Source organism: Lipotes vexillifer, unplaced genomic scaffold (genome assembly GCF_000442215.2).
Source record: "Lipotes vexillifer unplaced genomic scaffold, Lipotes_vexillifer_v1.1 scaffold954, whole genome shotgun sequence".
NCBI lineage: Eukaryota > Metazoa > Chordata > Mammalia > Artiodactyla > Lipotidae > Lipotes > Lipotes vexillifer.
The window spans coordinates 301,653-308,272 of NW_006780598.1; positions in this window are offsets into that span (position 1 = coordinate 301,653).

Sequence of the window (6,620 nt, forward strand, 5' to 3'; positions counted from 1 at the left end):
GTGCTCCGAACGGGAGAGGCCACAACAGTGAGAGGCCCGTGTACTGCCAAAAACAAAAAAACAAACAAACAAAAAACAAACAAACAAAAACCTCTTTCAGGCTGGGAGTTTATTTGACTTCATACCCTAAGGAAAAGGTGAGGCATTGTGAACTGGGAGGAATGGAGCTTGACAACACTGACTAGAACTACTCAAAGCCCTTTTTCAGTTTCCAAAGAACTGAAACAGAACACAAAAGCATTTAGGGAATCTACAGCAGAGTAGACTCATCTCAACTTTCTTGTCTCTGTGTCATAAAGAAACTTCTTCCAGACTGTCAGAACCTCACCTTTCCCCATCTTATTGTCCGCAATTGAGATAGGGTTTTTACTGAGCAACAAAGAACATGTTGTTTTTTAGGCAGTTTAACATTATGTAGATTAAAAATATCAATTCTTAAAAGAATCTCATTGGACTAATTTTATCAACAGTTGTATTAATCTTCTACAGAAGGAGAGTTTTTTAAGTAGGTGTTCCAGATTCTTTATCCTAGTAACATCTAGGAAAATGAAAAGAGCAAGTGAACCGGGCGGGTTGGGGTGGGGGCGGTCTGTTCTGTGACTAATGATTTGGCATGTTCTCCTTATCCTCTGTCTGGGGTAAGGTTTGAGGGAAAACACCTGAAAGTGTTTTTTTGTATTTTGGAAGGTGGATAGATATAGATAATATATTCAATTAGATAAGCACAAAAAAATAAAAGTTATATAATTACTCTGTTCACTCTTGGTCCAGCCCTTTCTCAGATTCTAGTTATAACTTGGACTTAGAGGATGTATAAAAGTATGAAAGGTTAGAAAAATAAGGTTATGATTTGACTTAATCCTTATGGTAATGAGCAGCCGGTCGTCTTTGTCACTGAAGACAAAAAAAAAAAAACTATTTTGAGATAGATATTTGTCCAAAGATGGAGCCACTTATAAACTTAAGTAAACACAAGTGGACAGTGAAGGCATGTACACGGAAAGAGTTGGAGAGAAGAAATCAAAACCAGAGGTGTAGAAATTACGAGATCAGTGATACAATGAACTGATTCTTTTTACAGGTCATGTTAGCTGTGTCAGTAGGATAGGGCAATGGTTCTCAAACTTGAACATGCATAAGAACCACTTGGAGGGTTATTGTTAAAACACACACTGTTGGGCTTCCCTGGTGGTGCAGTGGTTGAGAGTCCGCCTGCCGATGCAGGGAACACGGGTTCATGCCCCAGTCCGGGGGGATCCCACATGCCGCAGAGCGGCTGGGCCCGTGAGCCATGGCCGCTGAGCCTGTGCGTCCGGAGCTTGTGCTCCGCAACGGGAGAGGCCACAACAGCGAGAGGCCCGCGTACTGCAAAAAAAAAAAAAATAGTAATAATAACACACACTGCTGTCCCACCCACTACCACTGGTAGGTCTCAGGTGGGGTCCATGAATCTACATTTCTAACAAGTTCCCAGGTGTTGCTGATACTGATCCTGCTGGTCCACAGACTTTATTTTGGGAACCACTGCTTTAAGGAAAAGAAGACAAAATGTAGACCTGGAAGCAGGAGTGGGAAAACATGTGCTCACCAGGTTTGTAAGGATAAGTTGAAGGCATTATACCAAATAAGGTATATGTAGTTTATACCAAATGTAAAATAGATAGCTAGTGGGAAGCAGCCATATAGCACAGGGAGATCAGTTCATGCTTTGTGACCACCTAGAGGGTGGGATAGGGAGGGTGGGAGGAAGATGCAAGAGGGAGGAGATATGGGGATATATGTATACATATAGCTGATTCACTTTGTTATAAAGCAGAAACTAACACACCATTATAAAGCAATTGTACTCCAATAAAGATGTTAAAAAAATAAACACGTTAAGAGGTTAAAAAAAGATACATATAGGGCTTCCCTGGTGGCGCAGTGCTTGAGAGTCCGCCTGCCGATGCAGGGGACGCGGGTTCGTGCCCCGTTTCGGGAGGATCCCGCATGCCGCGGAGCGGCTGGGCCCGTGAGCCATGGCCGCTGAGCCCGCGTGTCCGGAGCCTGTGCTCTGCAAATGGGAGAGGCCACAACAGTGAGAGGCCCGCATAACGCAAGAAAAAAAAATAATAATAAAAAAATAAAAAATAAAAAAAAAGATACATATAAAAAAAGAGGTAAAAAAAGATATATATAAATCAGACCACTGATTCTCAAAGTAATCTAAAAGTTTGTAAAACACTGTCTTAGATAAAAGCAATGACTAGGTAGCTCCTGTTTCATAAGTAATGTGTTGCAAATGGAAACCATTGCTAGCATAGAGTATGGGTAGTGATTTGTGTAGGGACCTAACTTTTTCCAGTTTCAACCAGCTTTATTTGCTAACTTAATAGTATATCATGAAAATGTAGGTGGGTTGCAAATGAAAACAGTGCTACCTTTTGTTCGTATTTACTAAGTGTCATGTTGTAAATGCTTTATAAGGATTGTCTCATTAGTCTTTACAAGAACCCTATGAGGTAAGTACTATCACTATCCCACTTTTTAGATGGGGGAATTGGGCCTAGAGAAGTAAGAAACTTGCCCACATTTAAACAGTAGTGGTAGAGCTGGGATTTGAATTCAGGTATTCTAACTCCAGAGCTTGTGCACTTAAAACCTTGAAATTGTATGGCCTTCCTGAATTTAAGGGCCTTCTCAGGATGGAGAGTTTGAGGTGCATCCAGGTATGGTACCTAGCTTTGAGACTACCATTGTGTTGGCTACTATGGAAATAGTAAGCCAAATGCTTGTGAACCTGTATTACTCTTGTTTTCACTGGGGCTTTGCCACATGGGATAAGAAGCTTTACCACAGTTGGCAGTGAAAAGCAGAGTCAAATAGGAGGGGGAAAAAACCAAATCTCTAGCTTGAAGGATTTAGGTCAAATCTAAGTAGTTTTTCAGTATTTGTGGGTTTTCCCCAAGAATTGGACTACTGTGAGCAGTTAGTTATAGCCTCTACTTCTCTGAGGCCTTTTAAAAATAGGAGGGAAAAAGTTTGTAACTCTTTTGGATCTCCCACAGCAATATTTTGCAAAGGCCAGCTTATGATTTCCCGCTTAAATTCCTGACTTCCTTATAAAGCAGGAAATCAGTCAGGGTCTTCCTGCAGTCTTCACTAACAAAATTTCCAGCCTCATTGCATGTAAATGTCCTCACTGCATGTGATTTAGTGGAACATAATCAGCATTTTTTTCCAGGTTTATTGAGGTATGATTGACAAAAATTGTATATGTGTAGGTTGTATGATGTGATTTTTTTTAAGGTGTACAACATTATGATTTAATATACAAATACATTGTGAAACGATTACCACAATCAAGTTAATTAACACATCCATCACCCTACACAGTTACCTTTTATTTTTCTGGTAAAGAACACTTAAGATCTACTCTCTTAGCAAGTTTTAAGTATACAATACAGTATTCTTAACTATAGTCACCATGCTGTAATTAGATCCCGAGAACTTATTCATCTTATCACTGGAAATTTGTTCTATTTAACTAAAATCTCCCCATTTCCCACACCCCTCAGCCCCTGGCACCCATCATGCTATTCTGCTTCTATGAGTTTGACATTTTTAGATTCCACATATAAATGAGATGATACAGAATTTGTCTTTCTCTAACATCTTGCATAGCACTATGTCCTCAAGGTCAGTCTGTGTTGTCACAAGTGGTTACATTGGAGTGAAGGAGGCAGAAACCATACTCACTGGGCCTGAAGAGTATGTGGACAGTGATGAAGCAAAGCAGTGACAACTGCTTCAAGAAGTATAGTGATGTAGGGAAGAAAAGAGGATGGCAGCAATGTCCAGGGAAGTATTTTTTCATAACTCCTGAAGAATTTCTTCCTTAGGCTGGTCTTATCCCAAAAGAAATTTCTCAAAGTCTGACTAGCAGCTTCTGAGTGAAAGATTGCCTCATTTATAATCTATTTTCAATACCACATATATGCTCCTCTTGAGCACTTCTTGAAACTGGAAAGACCAAACTCAGTGTAGAAGAGAAAGTAGCCAAATTCTCACCCCATAAAAAACAGGAAACTGAATTTCTTTGGAGTAGCTCAATTGAAAACAACTAACTTTTGGTAGCTCCCTTCATTGTAGCTCCAGAACAACAATTATGATTTCCAACATTTATTGATTGCTTACCATATATTATGCACTCTTCTAAATATTTATATTAATTATTTAATCAATTATTTAAGTATATTAATTATATTGTTAATATATATTAATTCATTTTGTCCTTAAAATTCCATTAATTCAGTACTGTTATATATGATAAAACTGAGACACAGAGTGGTTAGGTTACTGGCCTACAACTCACACGGTTTGTGAGTGACAGAGCCAGGACTTGAATCTAGGCATCTAGTGTGTGCCAATAACCTCTCCTGCTGTACTGCCTGAGTAGCAGAACAGATTTTAGAGAAGGAGATGTCTGCACCTTGTATTACTCAGGAACTTCAGAATAAGGTAGATAGAACTGGACAGACACACTATCTCTAGATGAGATTTAATCTAAATAGCCCCATAGGGTATCAATTCCAATTTCCCTTCATATGCTAGTAAGCATTGACTGAGAAGCCCTGTATATTCAGCTGTTTTAGACGTGGTTAAGAAGACAAAAAGACAGTCTGCTCGCAAAAAAAGGTTTTCCCACAATACTGGAAACTCCTTGAGGGCATAAACATGTCTACTTTCCCTCCACACTGACTCCACAATATAGGACAATTCCTAACATGTCATAAGCATTCGATAAATAGTTGATGAATGAATGAATAAAGCTTTCATTCTAGACAGCCCCTAGAGAGGGAGCAAGCAATGCTGGCTGGATTAATTGAGGTCAAGAATAAATCTAGCTCTAGTTACTAGCTTTTAGATTGCTGTATAGTCAGACTTTTTTTTTAGGTTTTCCTTTGGAGGCAGGGTTCAAATTCCTGAGCAAGCTGCTTGGTGTTTTTCTGAGCCAGACTGCTAAAATACATCCTGAAACTTTGGGCAACATAAAGGCATTCTGCTGTGGACCTTTGAGAATAAGATCAGTTCTTTTCACACTTTGTGACATAATCTGAGGTAAGGAGACATCGTCTTACTTTGAGGCTATTCTCATTGGTATCTACGAGGAAAAGGATGGCCAAGATCATGCATACTTTATACTTTTCCACTCCAGACACTTTCTCTGCCTCCAGCCATGCTTTCTTAGGTAGAACTCTCAGGGACTGGGGTCTGAAAACCCCAAGAGCAGATGTCTTGTCTTCCTTCTTCCACCTACTCAAGGGGATAGGTGGGGTGCAACTTTCAGTGGCTCAGGTTGCCAAGAACTACCTAGATGTCCGAATATGAAAGACAGTGACTTTTCTCTAAGGTATCCTGGTGTAGAAGTAAATGATTGGGCATTTAATTCAGACCAGGTGTTTACTTTCTAGGTGGATTATTTTGGATAGTCTCTTAGCCTCTCCCAGCCTCAATTTTCTCATCAATAAAATGGTAGTAACAACATCAGCTTCACAAGGCTGTATGTAGAATGAGAGGAGATGAGATAATGTACCTAAAGCTCCCTAACAATGCCTGGTGTATATTTGGTACTCAACAATGGTAAATAATAATAATAACAGCAATAATAAAAGTTCATTCAGTTGGTAGATCCATAGTGAGATGAAGCTGGAATACCTGACTCAGGAGGATGTTAAGGGGGAGATGACTTGATTAACTCCCCAGAAGCTGGAGTTCTGTACCACTGAAATGTCATGAGGCATTGAAGTCTCTACAAATCTCTGGCAATATTGAGCCTGGACAGGGCCACTAGCCTTCTTAAGGCTTCACATGAGCAGAGATACTACTTGTGGTAGTGAGAGAGCTTATCTCAGAGATGTGCCTGACTCTCTGTGGCTCTCTACAGACCTGGCTCTGATTTGATAGCCATGCTGGCAATAGCTCCTTTACCTTATCCATATCCATCCTTATTCTACCATACCTTGCTCCTGGCTGGCTTTCCCCCCCAATCCGATCCTCAGTTCTGTCTCCACTCTTCTTGGTCATTCTGGTCTCAATCTCATTCAAGATTGCAACTTCATCAGCATCCTGCCAGAGTAATAGTGATAATAACTACTATTTTGAGAGCACCTACTATGTAATGGGCTCTTTACTTATATGATTTTGTTTCATCCCCAAAGTAATCTTCCTTACTTAACACTCCCCTGTATAAAACTCCCAGATGGTCCTTACCTTTCAGACATAAATGCCAAATGATAGGAAGTGTGAAATTTGCTTCAAAATTATCTGAAGTTGTGTGGGAAGTAGGTAGGCATATCGATAAAACAAGAGAAGCCATGACTTGATGACTTGATAATTATTAAAGCTGGGTGATGAGTGTAAGGGGTTCATTATATTATTCTCTCTACTTTTGTATATATTTGAAACTTTCCATAATAAATATATTTTAATTAGAAAAGTAAAACAGACACACATATGCAAAACAAAATTAAACAAAAATTCTCTCAGATGGCCTGTCATCACACAGTACAAATACTGCTTAATAAGACTTACAGGGACTTACATGACATGTTTTGATCTCATTTCGTACCACTCTCCCC